The sequence below is a fragment of the Cavia porcellus genome, unplaced genomic scaffold, assembly GCF_034190915.1.
Source record: "Cavia porcellus strain 051 isolate PalLab524CR breed Dunkin Hartley unplaced genomic scaffold, mCavPor4.1 scaffold_17, whole genome shotgun sequence".
Classification (NCBI taxonomy): domain Eukaryota; kingdom Metazoa; phylum Chordata; class Mammalia; order Rodentia; family Caviidae; genus Cavia; species Cavia porcellus.
Genome location: NW_026947500.1, coordinates 36,644,354 through 36,670,736, shown reverse-complemented (window position 1 = coordinate 36,670,736; position 26,383 = coordinate 36,644,354).

The window sequence follows — 26,383 nt, the reverse complement described above, 5'->3', positions numbered from 1 at the left end:
GAAATGTTGATTTGATTACTTTTATAAACTCTGATTCATTGCCAGGAAAAAGTTAGCTGATTTTGGAATGTTTATGTTAGCAAATGTATTATCACAAACAGAATAAAAGAGTTGCTATAAAAGCAAATCTTTAAAAAAGTACAGCTATTGTTTGCTTCAGTAAATACACAATGAGAGATTAAGGGATGCATGTTTCAACTTAGGTTTTTCAAAGTAGGGATTATATTTTTAGGCTCAAGCCCGATTTACTCATAATTACTAAACTTACAACATATGAATATAGATTATGAGCAAGTCCCATTGTAATCGCAATGGATATGCTAGAAAGACACACACTACTCGTGTAAAGTAAAATTCACATTCAGCTATATTATGTTGTTATAGAAATACAACAAATGGCAAATGTGTAACAGGCACTTTACTAAAAGAAATTCTGGTTTCAGGCAATGTGTACTCATAATCCATTAACCCCGTCTGTGTCTCTTCAATTCACATTTAGATTTAAAAATTAAAAACAGCACTTACATAGAATACCCTCGGGCCAGAAACAAAGCTAACCTGAGTTTAACGGTATCTCAGGGGCCAAAATATATGGTATTGAATTAAAAAGCAAAACAAAAATAACATAAGAATGCTTGGATGAAAGTATCTCCTTCTTACCATTTATCACACAAATAGTGATAAAAATAAAAGATCCACAGTATTCCTTTAGAAGTTTTGAATATAGTATCACCTAGGAACATGTTTTGATAACCAATAAAAACAGGCCATTTAATTGCTTTGACTTATGCTTCCTAGAGAGAATGAACAATAACATTTAAAAATAACATTTAGTAATAACATTTAAAAATCTATAATTTACTTGTTGTTCTTTGAATGTTTCCCTCTCAGTCTATTTCCTGCTGATGCAGGCCAAGAGACCTCCCTTCTTATTATCATTAATGAGGCGATGACACTCAATGATGGAAAAATGACCTTGTTTAAACAGTAGTTAGTTTAGTTAGTTACTCATTTTATTGGCTCTAATGGAAATGTGTAGCACCATTAATGGAATAAATAATAGCACAACAGACACCAATGGTGGAACAATGTTTGTAATGATGGATGATAAAATCTTGGCATCCTTTCTCTTTAAAATGTCAAATCTAGAGTGAATAAATTGTCTTTCAGTTTACGCTAAAATGAAGCAGTTACATGGCATTTCATCCAAGGAGTTATGTCGGGAACTGTTAATGATTGTCCATAATTTTAAAGTGTTCAGTAGATTTTCCACATGACAAGCGTTAAGCTCATGCATGAGTTGACAATATTATCTGTAATAGGACTTGCTGTGGACTGTAGCACCTGGTGTTCATACATAAACCCAAGTTTATGATGCATGAAGGTAGTCAATGTGAATTATACTGTTGCAAACAATTCTTTTGCTTTTTCAGTGTCTTGTCTGGATAATACTTTTTCCATAAATTATTTCTGTAAGTGACTCAATGTGTTGGGAACAGGAAAACTTCACTTTGTGTTATGAGACATTTCATTGGAATATACTTACTTTATAGAGTGATTTATAATCACATCTGATTTATTTTACATTAATAAATATAAATAAGATAGAAAAAATCTGTCTTAGTGAACATTTTTTTCAAATCATACAATTCTGAAAAAAAATCATCTGTCAATTTCCAATCTTCTATCCCATAGTAGTAATATTTTCTCAAGAATTTCTTTAGATCTAGAAAACATCATCTGACAGTACATCACTGTATTTTGAAATTTAAGATGGAATCACTAAATTTCTTAAACAGTATTTGTAAATTTTCAGCTGGACATGTTGGTGTGTCTATAATCCTAGCACTCAGTAGGCCAGGTTAGGAGAAACACCAGAATTTCAATGCTGGGCTGAATTACATAACGAGTTATAGGCCAGTGTGAAACTCATAGCAAGACCCTGTCTCAAAAAGCAAAGTGAAACAAAATAAAAACTTATATTTGTAAATCTTTCAATGTTTTTGAAAATTTATGTTAATTTCAATACAGTAGTTCAGTGATCTTTTTCCTGATGACTAAATATTGTTTGTAGTTGTCTTTGTCTTGAAAACGTACTTTTTAAAATATAAAACAAAATTATACCTTTTGGTTATACAATTTTTTTCTTTTTTTTCTATTATGCATATCTTATCAATTTACCTTTTTTTAAAAAAAATCATTTCCACTAACATTGGTAATATGTATGGCCACTTGCATAAATTTTCAGGCAAAATTCAAAAGCCTTTTAATGTACATTTTGTCTTAAAAATTTTTGGTGTTACTATAACACACATGATTTTTTTCCTTCACATTCTTCCTTTATTTCATCAGTTCCTCAATAAATACAGTTATATGCAATGATTTTTGGAGTTAAGTACTACAGGTTATGTCTCTCTTCTGCTTGAATGCTAACAGTTCATTAAATTAAAAATATAACTCCATGTACATGATATTTATCTTACTGTCTATATACTTTTCCTGGAAAAAATGTATTCTTGAGCTGTATTTTTTATTTTTTTCCTACGAGAGTAATCATTATTTTCTGAATATTTTTCTGTTCTTTTAAAAAAAAGTTTCAATTTAGAATATTTATGGTATTTTGCTTTTCTTCAATATCTTTGTCTTTGTTTTCTTGGTTTTGATTCTTATCATTTGCCTTTATAAACAATTTGATTTCTATGTGCATTATGTTATTTGAATTCATAATTATTTTATTATAGTTAATTATTGTTTCATTAAGATTTTTATCTGTTTTGTTATATTTTAACTTGTTTCCCATCTAACTCTGGTGATTTATAATTCTATCTTGAATATATTTTACCTGAATTCTTGTTCTTCTTTTGTGATTGTTTTAAATAAGCTGCTGTAGAAGGTTAAAATGAACGCTAGCTAACCCCTTGAAGTGTTACTAAACCTAATGACCCAAATGTCCATCAACTGATAGTTGGATAAATAAAATATGGTGTGCTCATATTTGTGGATTAACTAACAGTCAACTTGAATCACCCATCAGAACCCAATCAGCATGGCTCTGGGTGTGGATGGCCCACCCGGGGATTGCTGTCAACAGTATAAAAGTGGAACAGGAGGGTAAGATGATATGCTGTTGATCCTCCTGCAGAAATTTGTCAGTCTGGTTTTCCAGTCAACTAGTCTCATTAGCCTGCTGGCCCAAATCCTTCATCTCACTGGTGCAGACTTTCTGGCTTCCATAACTGACCTTCGGGTCTTCTCACCCTCATAAGGTCTTTACCAGATGTAAACACATACAGGTACATTGCTTTGCACTTTTAGAATATTGAGCTAAATTAATATATTTTTATAATATATACAGCCTTAGATATTTTGTTATAGTAATGTAATATTGCCCAACACAATGCAAAATTGAATGTTGAATATTATTTGATTAATTTTGTCTGGGATTCTATATTTTCTTGTAGTCCTCATTTCTTGTCAAATAATTGTCTCTGAGGTCTGCAAATTAAAATTTGTGTAACATTTAGTATTTTATGAATCCTAAGGCTGCTTGGTAAAGGAAAGTGATAAATCCTAGGAAAATATATGTTGCATATATCATTTTTTTTCTTTTTTTATTTAAGGATAAAAAGAAAAAAAAAACAGAAAAAGGGTACAAGTAATATAAAATTTAAACAACAGTAAGGAATCACTAGTTAATAGATTACATATTCTCATCTTAGAAATAGTTGTTCAAGTTACAAAATTGAAGCACATAAGTGGACTTTCAAACAGTGAGAGTGCAAACAGTTTTGTTTAATGATCCAAAAAACACTCAGTAATATGGTTATCTATCTTATACACTTAAACATATATGCAGTTATAACCTTTAGAACACTTTCTTTTTTTTTTTTTTTTGTTTTTTTTTTTTTTTGTAGAATGACAATTAGACATTTTGGGTTTAATACTCCCACAGTTCTTATCACTTTTTTTGAAGAGAGTAAAACCAAATGCGACATATCAGAACAGAGTCAAATCAAAAGGATGGACATAATAGCTAATGTAAAAACAAAATATAAGGTGATCAACAATGGTTACCATACTGCCTCTTGCTATTTTAAGAAGAGTTGGAAATTATAATAAAACTGAACTAATCAGGAAAGAATAAAACCAAAGCATTGGAGACCTTAAAGGATTTTAAAAGAAAATAATAGTCAATCGGAATGGGCTTCATTATGATTCTTATTGTCTTTACAGTTATGTCTATACTTTTGATCTTGGTACTATCAAGCAAAGCAGAATAGAGGAAAATCAGTCAAAACAAGATGGTGAGGGCAATACAGGGTTTCAAATCCAGTTAATTGGAAATCAAAGTAGGTTAGTATAATGTATCCTGCTATTTTTATTTATTTTCCATTAATTAAAAAAAGAAAAAAAAAGTAAATAATTTTAAAAAGGGGGGGGGTTGAGATAAAAGAGGGCATAACAACAGAACAGCGCCGGTCAAATCATAACCATTTAAGCATAACAGCATTTAAAGTTTATTGACTTGAAGTAAAATAATGAATCGAGTCTTTCCATGTAAGGCTTTGTTTTCTAAGTCATAACTGAGAACTCAAAACTCTTCATGAGAACTGACTCCTGGTATAAATGGGAAACATAGGCTCAGAACTTTTTTTTTTTTTTTTTTTGTACTGGGAATTGAACTTACAACCTTGCACTTGCCAAACAGCACTGTGCTGTTGAGAGTTATCCCCAGCACTAAAACTTGATTAATTTTTTAAAATATATCTCAGACTTATTTTAATCATTTTAAAATATACATCATATGGGAAAATGCCTGTTACAATTTATTTGTCTGTGGATTATAGAAAATACTGCATAAGGATTATGTTATTAAAGAACTCAAATACATAGACTTATGTTTCTATTATTACTACAAACAAATCACCAAAGGTAATTTTGTACCTAACAGCAGTTATTATATTATTTCTGATTCTTTTTCAATATTAATAACCAAGGTTTCATTATTTTTCTCTCTTTAGATATATAGATACATAGATATATAGTTATATTTATAACTTTAAAGACAATGTTATTCTTAAGTTCAAGTATTTTGTTGAAATATAATTATGTGTATCTTTTTATTTATTGTCATTAGAAAAATAACTTACAATAATTCATGCTATTATATTCTCCCAGTGCACTCTGAAGCTTTATAAAATTGAGTTTGACTGACAAAATAACAATAGTATCTTTCGTTTATATCTGAAGTTTCACTTTTTCTGCAGCTTTTTTGAAAGATATTTTCACAGAACTTCAGAACTTTTGAGGTATATCTCTCTAAAAATAAGCTGAAATTTATACAACTGCCCATTGACTCCTGCACAGAAAGGGATTAGATCTCAGTCTCAGGAAGATCAAGTAACTGAATTTCAATTTTCTCCAGTGACTTCTCCTTTGATTTTTGCATGGAGCCTAGATGCCTTCACTCAATCAGTAAGGAAGGTGAGACCAGGTCAGTGAGTGACTCTAATGTGGCAAGGAAACGTCCAGGAGTTATGAGAATTGTTCAGGATACATTATTAGTTAATATTTTGCTATTCTGAGTTTCAGAGGCAAAGATAGTACCAAAGGCATAATTGATTTTTTTGGTAATTTGAAATGATCAGGAATTTAACAGGTTGAATCTGTATTGTAAATTTACCCACGATCCTAAAATTCACTTTCTGGTTATACAAGTAACTTTTTAGTTTGGCTTTTATATAAATTTCTAAACCACTCTCATCTCAAAGGGATACAGTAACCATTCTTAAACAAAATCTCTTTTGCTTTTTCTGAGTTTGGGGTTTTTTAAACTATAAATTAAATATTCACCATGTCTATTGATAGAGGTAAAAACTGAAAAATAATTACATAAAGTATGAAATGCACCTCAACTTTATTAACTGTGATGTGTTGTTTTATAGAATTTTAAAACACAAGTCTTATCCACTAAGCATTCATTTATTTATAATCTATATTTTATAAAGTACTATTTAGTATTAAACATTTTCAAGTGGTTCACTTAGACTAATAATTACATACAAGTGTCATAGCGAATCAATTCAAACACTTTTATTGAAATGCACTCAGAGATTCACAATTGTCAATAGACATGGTAAAACAAAACAAAACAACACAAAAAAACCTGTCAAGTAAAGCTTGAGCAACATTGTACTTTAATTTGAATCAGATTTTGTTAATCTCAGTTTAACAGTTATTTTGTTCATGTTGTTTCTCCATTTGTAGCTAACAAGCAAAAAAGCCCTACCAGTCACTATGATATAATAGCTATTTAGTCTGCTTCAACAAATATATAGTGATAAAATAAATTTGACTCAAAATGATGAGTTTAAAATAAATAACAAAAATTTTATAGTCCACTATTTCCCACTCGAAAAATAAACACATCATGAGTGGTACATAGTCACAAAATAAAAGATAGCTTTTAGTTAATTTCATGTTATTAAAAATCTTATAGGCTTTGTGTTTTACAGATTACATTGAAAATGAATCTAGGCTATCCTAACATTTTTATCTAGTATATGTAAATCTGGTGAACTATTACTACTGTAGCATATAAATGACATTATTTTTTCTGCTAGTGTGTTAGATACTTGTATACATTATTTACTTTGTTAATTGTAATGATTACTTTTGCAGTGATATCTTTGCTGAAATTGTATTTTTAATTTAAATTTATTTGTATCTATTTATACAAACTCTACATAGGGTAAATAAAAAGACTTAATTTGATCAGTTACATGTGCCATTTTTTGTTAGCTTTGAAACCAAATTAAAAGCAAACCACAGACCTTATTGTTAAAAATCACAAAAAGGAGATAATGCCCCAGAACTGAACACCAGAGAAAAGATCAACTCTACTATGACACTGAAGACTACAGAGTATTAATTTTTTAGAAGGACATATAATAAGAAGTATATTAAATTCCTTTACAATATAGAACAATGAATATTTTATACTCTTAGTTGCATGTGGCAAATAAAATATTGATCTCAATGATACATGAAAGCAGAAAATAAAACCGAACTTGGGAAAGATAGGCGAGAGCTAGATAGAGAGGGGTAATTAATCATGGCAGGGTATGATTGGATAAGAGGAACAATTTCTACCCGACAACACTTCAGTGAGTATTTGAAAACATCAAGTTGAGAGAATTGTTTGAAATTTCAAAAACATGAAGAAATGATGTAGGTTTGTGGTGAGACAGATGCCAGTCACCCTTACCTGATCTTTATCATATAGATACGGACTGAAGTCTATTCCTGTTTCACATAAATATGTATAAATTGCTACGTGTAAATTAAAGGTGAAAAAATATTAAAAGAAAAGAAAAGAAAAGAAAGCCTTAAAATGTTCCTAAACCAAAGAAACTAAATAAATTTCAACTGATGAGTGTATAACCAAAACGTGGTGTATACGCACAACGCATACACAAAATGAAGCAAAGAAAAGAAATGTGGGGAATTGCAGGAATATTAAGATGCATACCAACCCAGATCTGGGCACATGCGTGCACACATGCCTTTGGAGAGCAGAGTAATCAGCGAGACCAGCAACATGGAAGCTTATGAAACAGCAGCGAGGAGCCTGTATCTGGGGTCCGGAGAGCTCCACCAACTGAAGACCATCTTTAGCCCCCACATCCAGAGGCCAAGATCAGCTCCGTATCCCACACAGTTCCCACGGCTAACTTGGCTAGAGTACACAACACATTTCTGGGATCTGACATGAAAACTATCACAGAACGATAGACACCCGAGGTGTTTTCCTTTTATTCACCCTTGTTTGTTTGATTGGCTATCTTTTCTGGACTAGTTAGACCTTGCCTTGTTTTATTTTGTATTTTGTGAATTTTTTTCTTCTATCTTTTCTTGGTTTCCTTTTTTTTTTTCTTCTTCTTTGTTTTCATTCTCTTCCTCTTTTTTCCTTCTTTTTCACTGTTTAAGTTTCTTATCCTTCTTTTTTGTTTTTTGTACTGACCCTCTTTCTTTCCTTGACTACTCCTGGAATTTAACTTTAAAGCAAGTGACACTGTCTCTTCCTTTTCTGATCACTCCTTTGCATTCTATTTTATTCTTTCCTGCTTGTGTTCTCCGGTTTCCAAAACCTCAGTTTATGATTCCTTTATTGCCAGCCTTGAATGTATGATATTTGAGCACATTCATCACTTTATCCTGTCCCCTATGCATTTTAACTACCCCCTACTCCACACAGAAGGGTAAAATCCCTGCATACATTTTTTTAAATTTTGTTTTATAATATTAGGGTTTAATTCTGTGGTCAGAGGTAGCACAAGGCTATCTCCACCATGGAATTAGTGGTTACCATAGTTTGTTAGTAGTTAGACTGTACTTGAAACTATCATTGTTACTAACTACTAATTTAACCCAGATGCTTTAAGGATTATAATGTTTTTCTCCCCTATATGATAAAAATGTGATTGCATGGGGTCATTATAATTACCCCAACCTAGTACCAAAGGATTAAGTGCTGAGCTACATGGCAACTTTCCATTCTTTACAAATTGTGAAATTAGATTCCTGGGATAACTACATAGAATCACTTACATCTAGAGTAAATTCCTGAAGCACAGACATCTCCTGGGGAAACCTCAATACTAGTGATAAAGATATGTGTCATAAGAAGTCCACAAGCATTAACATACAAAATGAAATAAAATTAAAATGAAGAATTGGATTAGTATCAATGAGAAAGCTGGAATCGATGGAAATGACATAAAAAAAAAAAACTCTTTACAGAAATAACATCAGAAAAATCTCTCAAAGGTGGATAAAGAAGTTGGTAAACAATTAAATGAAACACATAGAAATTCAAACAGCCATGACTAAAATAAAACTAAAACAAGACATAAAATAATCAAGATTCCAGAAATTCAGCACACAATTAGGATATTAAAGGTTGCTAGAAAATAGAAATAGGTCACCTATAAATGACAGCCCTTCAGAATCACAATAGACGTCTTAACACAAAACTTCAGGTCAAGAAGAGCTTGCAGTAAAGTATTTCAAATCTACCCCAGATAACAGCTTCCAACCCAGACTGATGTTTACTATAAAATATGTTTTGAAATTAATGGATAAGTCAGATTCCTCCATGACAAAGAACAGCCAAAGAAATTCACGACCAAATCAAGAACAACAACAGAAGCAAAACACCAGGCAAGTAATTAAACAGATGATCAAAACAGGAAACCAACAGTGGGAAAATAACATAGCATAGTTAAGCCAATACATATCAGTTATAACTATCAATATAAATATCCTTGATTCACCAATCAAAAAAAAAAAAAAACACTGACAGAAGAGATCATGAAACAAGATCCAAAATATGTTGTACTCATGAAACATGTAACTCAAAAGAAATTCATAGACTGAAGCTCAAAGAATGGAAAAAAAAATCCTCCATGCAAGAGGAACCCAAGAAAAAGCAGGGATAGATTCTGTGTGAAGACAATCTGAACTTCAAGAACGAGAAAAAGAGAGAAAAAAAATTACTACAGGCTTGTTAGGAGAAAATTTCAAAAAGAATAGATAACAATCATGAGTACATGTGCACCAAATAAAGGACCACTCAACTATATAAAAATTATTAATAGGCTTGAAAAGTCAAATAGGCAATTACACAATTGTAGTGGGTGATTTTGATATCTATTATGACAAAAAGATATATCAGATAGACAAAATATCATCAAAGAAATATCAGAACGGAACCAAACCTGTGAACACATGGACTTAGTAGATTTTTGCTGTGTTTTCCACCAAAATCATCAGAATATACATTCTTCTCAGCTGCATATGAGACTTTCTCTAAAGTAGACCATATACTAATCCACAGAACATGCTTAAGAAAATGTAAAGGAATTGAAATTACCGTATGTAAATTATCTGATAATAGTGAAATGAAATTGGAAATTAATAGCAAAGGAAACTGCAAAAACTCAACACATGGAAATTAGACAAGACACTTATAAACAAGCAATGGGTCACAGATGAAATTAAAGAAAAATTAATCTCTACAACTAAATGAGAACGCAGAGACAATATACTTGAACTTATGTGACACAATGAAAGCAGTCCTGAGAGAGAAACTTACAGTAGGGAACTCTTACATCAGGAAAACAGCACAAGCACAAATAAACAAACTAATATTGCACCTCAAACTTCTAGAAAAAAGGAGAGGAAGACAAGCCCACAGTCCTTCCAAAGAAAGAAATTTTAAAGATCACAGCAGAAATTAATATAGTGGAGAATATAAAAAAAAGCAATTAATGAGTTAAAAAGTTGATTCTTTAGAAGAATAAATATAATTGGGAAACTATCAGCCAACCTTATTAAAAAAAGAAAAATTTCTCAAATTCATGTATTGAGGAATGAAAAAGGTGAAGTCAATACAGATCTTATGGAAATTCAGAAAAATCATCAATATCGACTTTGAAAATCTTTACTCATATAGGATACAAAACACAGAAGAAATGGACAGAGTCATACACTCAGATGAATTACCAAAGCTGAATCAAGAAGATATAAAAATTCTGAAAAATCCACTATCAATTAATGAGTTTGAAAATGTAATTAATAACCTACCAACAAAGAAAAGTCCAGGTCCTCATACTTTCACTGCTTAATTCTAGAAGATATTTACACATTTAGATTTGCACAAGTAAACATCATAGAATCTTCCTAGTGTAAGAAGCTTAAAGCATAAATTAGACAAAATATATAATAGATATTGTGAAATGGGAGAAAATTGTTCAAAAGGAAAGAACAAGTGGGATGGAGGAAAAGAGAAAAGAAGAATAGGAAAAGGATATATATATATATATATATATATATATATATATATTAGTTAAAAGAGTTATACTATTAAGCTGTATTAGTTCACTGAAATAAATATATATATATATATATATATATGCCCTTGTTAGTCTGCTATGCTGTTTTGAAATTTTGTATCATTGTTTCTATTGCTTATTCTCTTTAAAATAAAGAATAAAATGTAAAAGAAATCACTCACAATACCCTATATATTCTATTATTCCATTTATGCACACTGTCTAGAATAGAAAACTTTATATACACACAATGAATCCCTGAATATTCTTAGGTTTCAAGATTGTAGGTGGTGGAAAGTAATCGCTAAAGTGTATGAATTTTTTATAAAATTAAAATATTCTCAAATTAACTATACTGATGCTTACACATAAGTTGAATAACTAAAACCAATCAATTCTACAGTTTTCTTGGGCCAATGTTATGATATGTAAAGGAATGGCCTCCTACAACATGCAATAACATGAGTAAATCTCATAAACATGATATTGAAGGATGATGTCATGTGGGATAATAAATATTACTTTAGTCATCTAGACTTTCAAAATGAGGTAAACTTACGGCATGCTCTTAGTAGTCAAAATAATAGTGACTTTGGTGGATGACTAGCCATAGGGATTTGGAAAGATATAAAGTTTTAAGTACTGATAAAGGTTTATGTTTTCATATCTGTGGTAGTTAGATTACTATACTCACTTTGCAAATTTTATATGCACATATTCTATTTATGAGTAATTGTGCTTATAGCATTCTAGCATATGACACTTTAATGAAAATGGTTTTGATAAAAATAAATCATCAATCAATAAAATAGAACTATCTTAACTTTTCAGAAAAAATATATAACAAAGTCAAGTATTGGTGAGGTTGTTAATACACAAATACAAGCATAAATTCATGCTGGAAACAAGACTTTTAAAAGGGGACACTGAAAATTATCACATTGTAAATAAAATAGCCACTAAGTATAATATATTTTTTCTATGGAAAGGAATAGACTCTTGGTTCCGTTTTTAAAAGTATTGCAGACAAATTAATACAAGCCAATAGAAAAAGTATAATTTTACCTTTTGGAAGAAATTTTAAAAGTAACCTTTTGAAAATCTTTTTGTTTTTTTGTACTGGGAATCAAACTCGTGACCTAACCCTTGCCAGGCAGGTAATGTGTTACTGAGTTATATTCCCAGTCTTTAAAATATTTTTAACAAATTCATTTGCTTAATAAGACACAGTAAAAGCTAGTTCACAAATGAAAAGATTTGTAACTTTATTTATCTTAATACTTTATCTTATATAAAAACTATCTTATATATCTTAATCTTACATTCAACATGCAGAAAATGAAAATACATTTAAATGATTTTTAATAAGAAATTGACATAATCAAATTACTGATGGTTTTATATTTTATATATGTGTTAAATTTAGTTATATCATTTTGCATATAACATATTTAAGAGGATATACTGGTTTTTCCTATGCTTCTTTGCTTATTTTTCTTCTTTGAAATGTTGCCTAAACAAAATCTGACATATAGCAAACACAACCACCTATTCTGAAAGATTTCTTAAAAATTCTTCAAATGTAGCACCATAAAGTCTTCAAATGATAAGATTCTTGCTAGACTCAGAGTTCATTTTCTAAACAGTAAAATGAAATGACAAAATCTGAATACCTTTCTTTTGTGTCATTCTAGATACTATAGGGTAGTATCAGTTAAATTGTTATGGTTTGTGTTTAGATGCCAAACCCAACAAAACCCCAACACTCACACAATCATGAATGTGGCCAAATCAAGTGTTTATGATCGGTTCATTGTCTAGCACCGGGATTGCTGGTATGAGTGCTATACTTTCCCAGGGGCAGAGCCAATATGCAGTGTAAGGGCAGGAAAAAGGGGTGTCTTTTCTCTTTTTGCTCTGTTCCCTATTATTATTTGCTTTGGCCATAAGCAGCATGCCACCTTGCCACCTTGCCACCTTGCATTACAGCAAGCTGAGTATGAACTGAAACCTTTAAAATGGAAAGAAAAAACTTTCCCTTCCCTAATTTTGGATATTAGACAATGAGAGAAAAGTAACTAAGACACAAAAGTAGAGTTTAGTGTTATCAAAAACTATCAAGAGACTATAGCTGCAGGCATTTCACTCCTGTAATGAAAGTAAAACTGCAGAGTTTCTCCTAAAATAGTTCTCCTAAATTAACATAGTCTGTTACTGGAAATGTCCTTGAAACAATCCCTAAGTCCTGCTGAGTTTCTTGCATTTTCCACTCTAACCCCTTCCTTGTTTGAAAACTAAGCAAATGTGGGCCATTCAGAGACACAATTCTTGTCTCAGCCCTGCAGAGTCTCCAACTCTGTTAGAGGGTTTTGATCCTCTGGGAGTCTAAATGCCTACCACTTGTCTCATTTGTTTAAGCCTTCACCATAAACTCGTTAGGGAGATTGGAATCTTGGCTGGGTCACTGATAATATGCTCCTTCAGAAACAGCACGTTGAAAGGCCATTCACATCACATACCGATCTTCTAATGCAGGAGTTAAGGAATCTAGGTGTCAGAAAAAAAAAACAACCCCCCCCAAAAAAAAATAGTTTTAGAGTAATAAGAGGAAAAGACACATTTAAGAGGGCATTTAATGAGCATGAATAGTCATCTCACAGGATTGGGAAAGGGCAAACGCACTAAGTCCAAACCTCTGTCCTCCTGAATCCTAGACATGAACAGAGACACAAGGTTCCTTTCCTCAAAAAAACAACCACCAACCAAAGGCAGAGGCTCTGAGGTGCAGACAGAATACTGACATCTACCATAAAACCTTCAATTGTAGGCATTATAGAGGCAGCCAGGACTTATTAAGGCATCCAAATTAGCATAGGATTTTTCACTCTTAGTTCTGCCATGGGGAGATGTGGAATCAAGTAGAAACCTAATGCTCCTTGATGGAGGTCAGAGCTCAGAAACAAAGACTCTGGACCTGCACCTGATTACAAAAGAAAATAAAAGAACTTTGAAAAGGCTCAAAATATAGCTCAGTGACGGAGATAGAAGCGCAAAGAGAAAGAGAAAGCTCAGCGGATGAAAACAGACTGAAGATGTGTTACTCACATATACTAACTCCACACAAGAAATATAATCCTGTGGTGCAAACATGTTCTAACAGAAATGTAGTAAAGAATTAATGTTAACTGTGAAACAGAAACTACTCAAGGAAACAGGGCAAACACTTGAAGATATAGGAATGAGAAAGTAATTTCTTTTATCTCAAAGCACAGGAAAGGAAAGCAACTCCAGACAAAAGGATTTGCCTCAAACAAAAATGTTTCTGAACAGAAAAACAAAAACAAAAAGCAAAAACAAACAAACAAAAAACTTGTAGCCACGACCCACAGCATTTACAGACTATATTTCTGATAATGGTGATCAATATCCAGAATGTACCAGGAACTTTGAAAACTGAATAGAAAAAAAAAAAAAAAAAAAAAAAAGAACCTGAATGAAAAATAGGAAATAAACTTGAACAAGATTTTCTCAAAAAAAAAAAGACACAGAAATTGATATCATGTGTATGAAAATAAGTATTCCACATCACTGCACACCAGAGAGATGCAAATCAAAACCATATCATGATATCACAGCACAACATATTGTAACTACATTAAAACAAGACATTTATCAATAAAGCAAAGACAATAATCAACAGCAAAGATGTGGAGAAAAGGGAATCCCTGATCAATCTGGTGGAAGTATAAATTATTTCAGCCATTATGGAAAACATTGTGAAGGTTTCACAAAAATGAAAAATAGATGATCAGAAATGATTTAGTGTTTTCTGCAACCTAAGTAGCAATAGAAACAATATGTACATAATTCTGCAATGAAATTTATTGGAGGTACTCACAGGATCCGAGTCTAGGGAATCCCATTGGATTAGAGGTAGAAGAATTGACAATGGCCATGTGTGGGTGGAGAACTGGAGAATCCAGTAGCTGTTCGGCGCAAGAAATATAGAAGCCACAGAACAAAAAGGATCAGGGATGAAGCAGTAGTCAAAGGCTGAAGGACAGGAGGCTCATTGAAGGGTTGTCCATGTGAGTCTGTACTGGAAAGCTGAAGAAATTGGTGACCAGCATTTTTACCTTAACTGTGCAGGGTCACAAGTCTATTGATTGGTGCCACTCATAAAAGTGATGGGTCTCCTCTCTGCTGGCCTCCATGTCAGTTGCCCACAGAACTAAACTAGTGAGATTATTTAATTCATTCATGTTAACATTCTGTAATTAATGATTACATGAGTACATCGTAAAGGAAATGAAATGAGACTTCAATGTAGAGAGTCAAATGTAAAGTGCATGTACTATTCACTATATGGAAAACATAGAAAAGAGTCAATCATTTAATAAATGGAAGCAAGTGAGGTACATATACATCATAGACTGGTGTATATTAATTAAATTATAAATAATGTAATTCTGTTATCCTTTACTACTAGGGTGGAAACTGAAGATCATTTTGTTAAATGAAACAAGCTACTTAGACTGAGAAAGGCAAGGACTGTATAACCCCACTTATGTAGAATATAAAATTGGTGATATAGAAGTTGTAAATAGAATGATGTTGCGGAGCAGATGGGGAGAATTGAGAAAGGGATTGAGCAAGAGTCCTAATTTACAATTAGGGGTAACTTGTTCTGTTGTCTTGTTGGTGTATTAGTGCATTAATAGCTAACGATTATGCATTATATATTTCCAAAAGTGAAAAGAAAGCATTTGGAATATTTCCCCCATGAGGAGATGATGGATGCTTACACAAAAAGGTGAAATGTATGACCTTTTCAATATTATATAATGTATATATGCTCTGAGGCACCACAGGGCACCAAATTAATATGTACCAACTGTAAGATGTATATTTTTCTGTATTACATAAAATAAGTATAATGTAAACCATAATACTTCTGAATAAGCACATTTAAACGTACTATGTAAATTAAATTTTATGAACTCTGGATTTTGGCAGTAACTAAATGAACTCACACACATAGCTGCAGAAGGATGATTTTCAAATCCCAAGGAATTTTTGTATGTAAGAAAGCCACATACTGAAATAGTTATTTTTTTAAAAATTCTATTTAGGATTATATGCAAACTAAAAAAAAAAATCTAATAAAAATTTTCTTAGATTTTTCTTTCAAATTTCCATGGTGGTTTGTATAAGCAACTGATTTTATTTTTTTGGTTTTATAAATAAACAAGATGCTTTCTGAAATATTTCTAAAATTAAAATTTAAAAATCAAATATATGGTTTAAACATTCTTTAGATAGCTAAATTTTTAAAAGCAGTGGTGTCTTTATTGGTAGTATAAATCTTCAATTTTCTTTGAAATGACATTTGCTCTGCCTCAATATTAATTTTAGCACATTTTTCAATAACATAAAAAGTCAATTTTCTTCATTAATAATCATGTTTCTAGTTATTACTGGTCAGTGTAAAATGGAGTCACAGTAATATTTTATTATTACAGATCAAATAAGCTTTCATTATTACAAAGCAAAGTTTAAAGTATTCATTAAGCCATTGTTTTTTTCTGAAATACTATTTTGTATTGTAACATACCTTTAATATTTTTCTAAACATCTTTCAATTTAGAAACTATAATGAATTATATGCTCAGAAATTTGTATAATACATAACATTATACCTGTTTTAATCATTCCTTTTTATATGTAACCAAGTCAATTCTGTACAAACTGAGTTTTATATCCTACTTTCCAAAGCATTATGAGAAATTTTAAGAAGACAATACTGCATAATTTAAAAGTATTCTAATCATTTTCTTATACTTAAGCACGATTTCCCTAGAAGTCTCTTAAAATGTAAAATCAAAGCCTTCTGTGGCATGTTTTCCTTCCTTAGGCAAGGTTTTATGCAGTTCATCTCTCACTGTCTGTCTTGTTGAAATATAAGCCAGACACCTGTAATCAATTACAGATCAAATCAGAGAGTTTTCATGTAATTTCAACAGAATATGACATTTTTGGTTTCCCAGTCGGTCTGAATCTTATGATTTATGCTAAGTTGAAAATTGTTTATCACCTGTTAAAATGGTGATAAAAAGTGAAATTCTGAATGAAACATGTTTGTGAGGGAGTTCATGATGAGAGAGCACATTTTAAATTCTGGCTTGATGATTTAAATTGGATATCAGTCATTTCCATGAGATACGCAAATTTTCTGATCTTTTCATTTTGGAGTAATGTTTAGTAACTTTACCAAAATTTTATTATCAATAGGAACAATTTTCTTATGTATCTTAAATTTGTATTTGAGTTCTAACTTTATTTTATTCTGAAATACTACCACATATCATAAATTTTTCAAGCCTGACCACTGGAAATGTATCAAAATATATTAAAAACCTACAGTATATATCTCTGTGAATATATCAGTAAAACTCACCATAACGGGAATAGTCAAAACATTGTGAGAAGAGTGACTCAGAAAAATTTACAACTCTGTCACAATTTTATTCTATTTAACTGCTAATCTGCAAATACTTCTGATAATTAGATATATCATATCTTCACCATAATTTAGAGTTTTGAAATTAGAGATTTCAACTGTTCAAATAACTCTTATAGCCTATTAAAAATTCTGAACTCATATGTATTCTATTAATTTTGGCTTAAGATTTATTGAGTATTACTGGCAGCGTTATTTTGATTTTAATACCTGTGAAGTTCATATCCATTACACAGAATTTGACCACGTTGTGGAATGGTGGAGCTATTCACAGTATAATCCTAGATAAAATTGATCCACTATCTGTTCAGTGTAAATACTCCTTAGATGGATTCTATAAATATTAGCTTATTAATATACCTAAAGCTCTGGCATGCAGCTGTATTATTCTATTTTATTGTACATTTATTTTGTACTGGAAATCGAATTCAGGGCCTTGTGCTTGCTAGGCAGGCGTGCAGCTGAGCTGTATGCTACGGAGCTATAATTCCAACCTGTTTCATTCTACATATACAAATTTAATCAAAAAACACAATAAACAGTTAAATTTTTAAAATTATCACAGTAAAATGTATTGGCATTTATTCTTCTCAGAATATCCCCTCTCACTTGAAATATATTTTTCCCATCATTCTTACCACTGGCTGAGGCAGTCCAGGAACTTCCACTTCATGAATGTTGTAGGTTGTGCTGTCAGGGCTGCCTGCATGTCCTGAATGAATCCGGTATATTTACCTTTTCATTTTGACTTTGAAAGAGCCTGAAGTCAGTTGGTATCACAGTCAGTGCCTAAGACAAATGTGGACACACTTTAACTATTTTAGAATCCTGCACTGAGCAATACTATTGGCCGTACTCTATTTTATAATATATCCTAAAGACATTCATGGAGGAGGATTTCCAGAACTGCTTCAGAAATATTTAGGGTAAATGCTGATAAGTATTTAGACATTCAGAACTTTATAATATAACTTGTATTCTGACCATTAAATTCTGTCAAACTCTGTTCATCAAGCAAAAGAAATGCAATTTCATTGATTTTTTTTTTTTTTTGTAAGAGCATGTCTCCCTGTTTGAATTATAAGCCCTCTCCAGTTTGACTTTCTTATCTTGGTTATTCATGATTTTACCCTTTGAGGATATATAGCTTTAAATTCAATTCTACAGCAAAACTTATGAAAATAAATTCTTTTCATTTCTAACACATCTAGACCAACTTTCTCAATACTGGGAACTTTCTTGAGTCATTTTATAGAATATATATTTTAGATTTATTTGGGTTTCTCTTACAACAGCATGTTCATTTATTGTTCTGAATCACAAATTTTATAAATGGATGACTAATCAGAAGAATGAACATAAGAACTGCTTACGTTGTTTCCGTGCCAGGCTTTTTACTAAATGATCTGCATTATAAGAATCAACAAAATACTTCTGTAAGGTGATTAAGAATGACCTTATTTCATGATGTCTTTTCTAAACTTAACTCAGGAATTACTAATGAGAGTGGCACATATTTACTAAAAGAAATAAAAAGTCATCCTACAGGCATTTTGTCAATGTTAGAGGCAACAAACTTTATTGCCTGGAGTAAAATCTCAATGGCAATATGATTTCTTAATTTTTGAAGTCATTGTCATAAAAATAAAGCAACTGGCTGAGAGAATAATTTTAGAAAACTTAAAATATATGTACAATTATCTGCAAAGCATGTGCTAAATCACATATCCTCAGTCTCCCCAATTGTGTAACGAATATATAAATATTAATCATTTTCAGAAAAGCTATCTAGTGAATAGATTAGAAAATAAAGTAAAATTAGAACCTAAAATGATTAAAATGCTATCATGACTTTTGTTATGCTTTCACTTCGTGGTTTGCATTGCTTATTGATTTTGTTTTAACTGTTTATTAATTCTATATAAATGTAAATTATCTAAAAGAAAGTTATGAAACAAATACGTGTCTTTCTCCTAAACAGCATATCACAAACACTTTGGAAGAAAAAGCAATGTCACCAAATCCTTGTTGGATACCTTCCAACCTGACTATCTCAGCTGGCTTGGAAATTTGCATTTGTTTAAAAAAGGAAGAGATTATAGTGAACCCATGAAATTCCAAGGAATTATCTTCGTAGAGCATCTCTCTATTGTGACAAACAAGGAATATCAGATACGGCCACATAGTGCTAACAGCGCCTATATTTATAGTTTAAACACAATATATGCTATGTCTCTCACAGTTATGTATTTGATTTAATAAAATACTGCATCAGTGAAGCCTTAGAAAGTGCAGGGCATTTTGGCAACATCCTAAGGATTTTAGGGCTTTAAGAACAAAAACCAAACCAAACCAAACCAAACCAAAACAACCAGTATGTTGGACATAACTACACACGGTACAGTAATCTGTTACAACGTGGCACTCCTTGTACATCTGCCTAGATGGATTACTGGGCAATAGCCACTCAGCAACAAGGATATTAGAATAACGCTCTGGGATTGGCTACTTGCAACTCCCCCCCCCCTCCAAAAATGAACTGAACAGGTTATTTGTGGTTTCTGCAAAATTGTAGGGGTTTCTATGAACAATTATTTATTAAGTTCCTCAAAAAACCTCAAAATACTGAGACTATGAACCATGAACGACGACTTCACGGGTGTACACCATTAAAAAATGTGCATTAAATAGAGATTTCTTTAGTATGATTTTAAAAAGTCAGCATAAAAAAATGACAGGAAATATATTCCTTATTTTTCTGACTTATATTATTTAAGATTAAATCTACATATCTCTTTATTTTCTAGCATACCAAACACTTTTGTGTACCATATTTTCTGACCTATTTTGAGTTTCAATGTAACATATTTTGTAAAAATCTGTTAAAACATATAGTATGTATTGGTCTATATTTTTTTTACGCTGAGTATCATTGCTTACTATCTAAATAAATTAATCTTGGGAGACTATCTCTAGAATGGTTTATTATCATTAAAACAAATACTCTCATTGTTTCATTGACCAGTGAAAGTATTCCTCTTTCAAGCATCTGATAAAATAAAGAGTAGGAATTATTTGGAAGATTATATTTTTATAAAAATGTATATATTGTCAAAAAAGTACAGTGCATATTAATGATACAGTTTCATAAATGCATTAGAAATGATACACATCCTTTTTAAGCATGAGTCTACTATGCACCAAATTGTTTTCAATTATGGCATTTTTTAAATTCTCCAACTTCTACTCATTTTATCACATTTATATTTCTTTGATGAGACTTTTTTCATTTCTTTTAATGTGCATCTTGTAAATAATATTTTTTTTCCATTTTGGGTAATTTTTAATCACAATAACTTTTTAAAGATTTCCGTCCAAAAATTCTAACAGTTTGTGTCAACTTGCTCCTTATATTTATGAGTTGTCTTTCTTTTACTCATTTTAAGGTCTTCCTGGCTCTCAGTAATGATTCATGGTCAAAAATAGAAATTTCTGTACACATTGCTATTGTAGGAGAGCAGTAAATTCAACAAAGTTTCAAGGTCAAGGAAAAGTTCTAGGTCATTCACAACTGTTGCTAGAAAACAGAGTGGAGAGTAGTCTGAAGAAAGAAATTATGATCTGAAGGGAATTGCTATGAAGGATTGTAGGGTTTTTAAAAGCCATAGTTGGGGAGACAACAGACCAGTTGTGTTTGGCAAGTTAATTTATCCAAATACAAAGTTAAGGAGTTTTCACAAGGGAGGTTATTTTACAACATGGAGTAAATTCCTACAGAGTTAGCTAATTGGAATACAGTAGAGTTTTATTCCTTGGTGGTTACATTTCAAAGGGAATGTTTTCAGAACCTTGAGAAAGATAAATGTGCATCATACAACTAGCAAGTAACAAAAGAAAAATTACATTTCAAAAGGTTGAAGTCCCAGATTTTCTCCAGTAAATACTCTAAAACAAAAGAGGTCAATGGTCTAGAGGCAGGAAGGAGGTTATGACAAATTTGCTCAAGCTGAAGGAAAGGTTTAGTCCATCTTAAAATGTCACTGGCTGTTTCTGGTGGTGTCAAAGAAGAAAAGTGGAGAATACAGTGCCATTGAATGATGTACAGGAACAAAAGTCCAGGTTTCCCACGTGGAGTTCTATGACACTCAGGGAGGTGAAGGAGGTTCTTATTTCATACTGAAGTGGACAAGAGTTTTATTCACACCTGTGGTCTCCAGTGCCACAATTTTGTGCTTGGTGGTGCCTCACTGCTGCTGCATGATACTAGAAGTTCTGACACCCTACTAGACTTCTCAAAGCCTAGAAGAACTATTCATTACTGCTTGTTGGAGCTGAACCCAGTTGATGCACTTGTCCCTGCATGGATGGAAAAGGGGCTATCACTATTTGGCAGGTACCCTTTTCCCCCCTAAATAAGACCTAGCTGTAAAATACTCAGCCTTGAAAACCAGAGATCCAAACTGCCAGCCCAAATCAACCCATCCTTGCATTACAGAGTAGCCATGGAGCAAGAGAATATTGATTACAGGTAAGGCAAGGATAGGCTGAGTGAAGCTGGCTGCCTTGATCTCTAGATTTCAAAGCTGATTATTTTACAGCTAGGTCTTTTCTGCAGGGAAACATGAGATTAATGCCTCTTTGACATTCCAGCCCTGGTGGCAAATCCAGGATGGCTGTTACAGCTTTCTTCCTGTTCCTCCTACATCCTTTGAAGCTAGGGTTGGCACAGGGTAACAATATATTACACAATGCATTCCTCAGAAGACCAACAATTTTTCATTACATCTTGCACAACATCATCCATTCTGGGTGCTATTAACTTTATTGCAACTATTATTAGCAAAACATCACCGGAAATAACCAATATCTGTGTGGTCTATGTTAATTACAACTATACCCTTTCTCCTCTCTACTCCAATGAGTCAAGGTTACCTGTCTGAGCTATACAACTTCTTTGCTTGGTGGAGTGTGATAAAATATTATTCAGTCACATATGCCTACAATAGTAGGGAAGGTAAGATCTAAAATTTTTGGCATTGCAGAGTTATTTTCCTCACTTTAGGACTGGAGAGGATAATATTTTAGTGGCACTTCTCTATTTTTCTATTCCTATTCCTAGGTTGCTGGCTTACTAGCTTCTAAATTTGCAAGAGCAAGATAAGTGGCAGAGAACGTCATACTCTCATTAGGCCCTGAGACTCCAACCTGGGCTTTCTCACCCAACTTTAGATCATTTATCTTATTTCTTTTCTTCCTTCATTAAATATGTCAGATGGTTTGAGGTAAGTCAAAGCCAAGAACTGTGTGGTGATGACTGGGAAAAAGTATGCCTACTTAATGGTTCTAGAAGAAAAAAAATTGATTTCATTTTATGGAGATAATAAATATTATTTTTAGATGAATATTATGGTTTGAAGGACAAACTATTTTTTCTCTTCATTGAGCTAAATTTGGCTGCTACTTTAGAGATTCAAATTTCCCATATTTCAATTTTTCATGAATGTCAAATTTTATTCTTTAATGTGTATATTTTCTTATATATTTGAATTTTTATGGAAAAGGTAAGATTGACAAAATGGTTAACCTTTCATGCCATAGCATATAATTTATAAAATTTAATAGTCCAGTTACTGCAGCTTGACTATATTGACCCAGTTGCCTCATATCACCAAATTTCTATGACTTTGTGCATTAAAGAAAAAAAAAGATGTGTTGAAAATATTCTATACAATGACACCCACTCAATATCTATGGCAATATGGTAATTATTTAACTTTGCCCTTTCTTTGTGCTTTAATTTTTATTTCTACATTGGAAACTGGAATGGAGTATAAAGAGTTTCCGCAAAATGCAAATTTATAAGGACATCAGACTAAACTGTATATGTGATAAATCAAAAAGCATTGGCTTTGTACAGGCGAGCTACTTATAAGGGTAGAAATTTATAACACGAACAGGAAAGTTGCAGAGCAAATCTTTCTTGGGGGAAAATCACCTGTGGATATGACAGAATATTAACAACTTCAGAAGACAAAAACATGATATTACAAGAGGTTACCTACATTAGACTATAGAAAGTCACAATTAAGGGATGAATTTGTGTTAGTGACATTCTCATGCCTGAAATACAGCCTCTTCTGATAACCTATATATTTTATTTTTAAAATTTTAAGTACAAAAGTAGCTAGGTTAATGAACTTAATTCATTCTATGATTTTGGAGAAGATGGCTTCATTCTTGTTTGTCATCCAAGGCTTAGTTCACGAAAAGAAGCACAGTTCTTCCAACTCTTTCCCATTTCAAATCTATTTGTTAAAGAATAATAGCATTGGGGCTGGGTATTTAGCTCAGTGTCATAAGTGCCTGCCTTGCGAGCAGGCAGTGGTGAGTTTGATCCATGGTACCAATAAAAAAAAAAAAAAAGAAAAGAGAAAAAAGAATAATAACATTAGTGAATCGAGGTACCAGTGTTTACACCAGGAGCTGTTTGAACTGAAAAATGATATTTCATAACTTTAAATGTTGTGTGATTGTCAGCATTGAATCACAATCATTTCTTCTGATACTTATTGAAAGAAAAAAAAAAAGACTGATTAACTAAAATTTAATGGTCTTTCATTTTGTGTTTATTATACCTTTAATGTCGTGCTTGAACAAATCTACAGCCTACACATGATTCTGGTTTAAATTAGTCACAAATGTCTCTTCATCTCTGTTTAACTGCTGCATATTTAATTGTTAGCAGTTTGAAGGAATCTGTTCACCACTGCTTCACATCCCTATGTTGATTCTTTGCTAGGAGATTTAAATATTGCTTACACAAACTTAAAGATCAAGTTTTGCAATATTTCTCCCCCTTTCGTGGTATAATTAACCTCCTCTTTCTTTGGCTAATCACCACTCTACAGGAATGTCCTTTTGGTTTGCTGTTCGGTCACCTAAAATTCACTACCTAGAGTCATCTCCATAAGACTCTTCTGATCTATGCACATGAACTGGACTCTTGAAGACTGCACTTGGCACCTACCGCTAACCCTGTCCGTTCCCTAACCTCTTTGTTCCCTTCTTCTTTTTCCTACTTTGAGCACCTGTATGCAACCCGAGGAAAGCCAGTGGGTAAATGACTAGAGAACACATCTCTCTTCACTGTTCCCTGTGAGGCTTTTGGTAAACAGAGGTCATCCCTGCTGGCATTCTTGAAAACACATTTTCATGTGCTCTTTCTCAGTGTTTTCAACACAGACAGCTTTGAAAATACTTTCTAAAATGCCTGTGAATCACATGTATATAAAAGTGATTCATCTTATCACCTAGTTCTTTTATGGTAAAGATCACCCTGTTAGAACCAGTTACTGCCAGGACTGCTGACACTGTGCTCCCAGTTTCCTTTGTCACAGTCAATATGTCAGCTCCAGGTTGCTCAAAAACAGGCTTTTAAGGCCTTTGAAATTCATTCCCTAGGTTTTGTCAGCCAAAGAACAGGATGTCAATACTTTTGAATGTGTTCATCACTTGCCCTGTACTCCACAGTATCTGTTAAAAAAAAACAAAACAAAACAAAACAAAAAAAAAAAAACCATAAACAGTCGCTCCATATGGTATTAATATAAAACGCTATCTGATCTGCATGCGTTACCTATATCTATACACAATAGAGATGATGACTTCACTTCGCCTACATCACTAATTAGATAATTCCTTCTCACCTACACAGCATCTATCAGTATTGGCTGGAACAAGTGGTATGTTCTAAGCTCCCAAAGAAAGAGAGAGTGGGAAGTGCACAGAAGGTTTCAAATTGTTAAATTTAAATTCTTTACACTTATGTAGATGAAGCTAAGGCAGAGGAAAGAGCTCTCCCTCTCAACCATGTATCGTCCCACAGCTTTTAATTTATAATCGTTAAGGATTATGTCACTTTCTATTCACAGCATGTGCAATATCTCACCCAATGCTATCCCTAAGCTTAAGGAAAACAACTCCAGGCCACCATTCTTTCAGTCCCATCTCTTCCCAGCTTTCATTCTGCCAATGACCTTCCATGAAAAACAGTTAAAACTCTGCTTCTACAGGCGTCACAACACTATTGAAGCTCAGGGAACCCCTATGAATTCCATCAAACTCATCTTCTGTGTCAGATATGTGAACAAGGCTATCTTCTCTCCCACCATATAAATGCACACACCTACAGCAGCACTCCCAGCATAAAGATGGTCTGTTTCCACTGAGCCTTGCCTAATTTACATAATCAAATGAAAGGATGAACCATTATTGTTTCAAGTGATTTTTAGTTGTTTTAAATTAAATTGTTGCTCTAAGCTTTGTGGTGATTTGTTACTTCGCAGTAAATAATTGCTATGAGGCATTTTATTTGAAATTTTTCCACTCAAAAAAAATTTCTAATATAAACTTCTTGATTTCAGGTAAGTTTCCCATACTAAAGCACTGTTCCATCAAAATGGAAATATTCATATACTCAGATGATGGAACAAATGTGAAGGTATTATATTTGAATTATCTAAATTATCACCTTATACCTCACTTAGCTAGGAGTGTTCATTCTTTGCCATTTGACCTTTAAGTGCTTGGACAGAGGTCTATTTGTCTAGGTTAATTTCAAGACAGTCTACTTGGAGTCCAGAGAATTAAGTATGTGACCTTTGGAGTTTCCTTCCAGCACTGTGATTCTGTGATTAATGCTGGCTCACCTTCTTTCATGGAAGCATCAAATGGTGTTAATTCAGCACATGAAAAATCAAAAGCCATACAATATCTATCAGCATCTGTGCTTGCAAGAACTGAAACATTTAAATTGGATTTCAACAATAAGAAAAATTGGCAAAGGAATGGAGAATCTATCTGTTGAAATATAATATGTTGAATATGCATGCAATTCTAAGAGCTTATTTAAACCATTGGTTACTAATATTTTTCAGAAGCTAGGCATGGTGGCACATGTCTATAATCC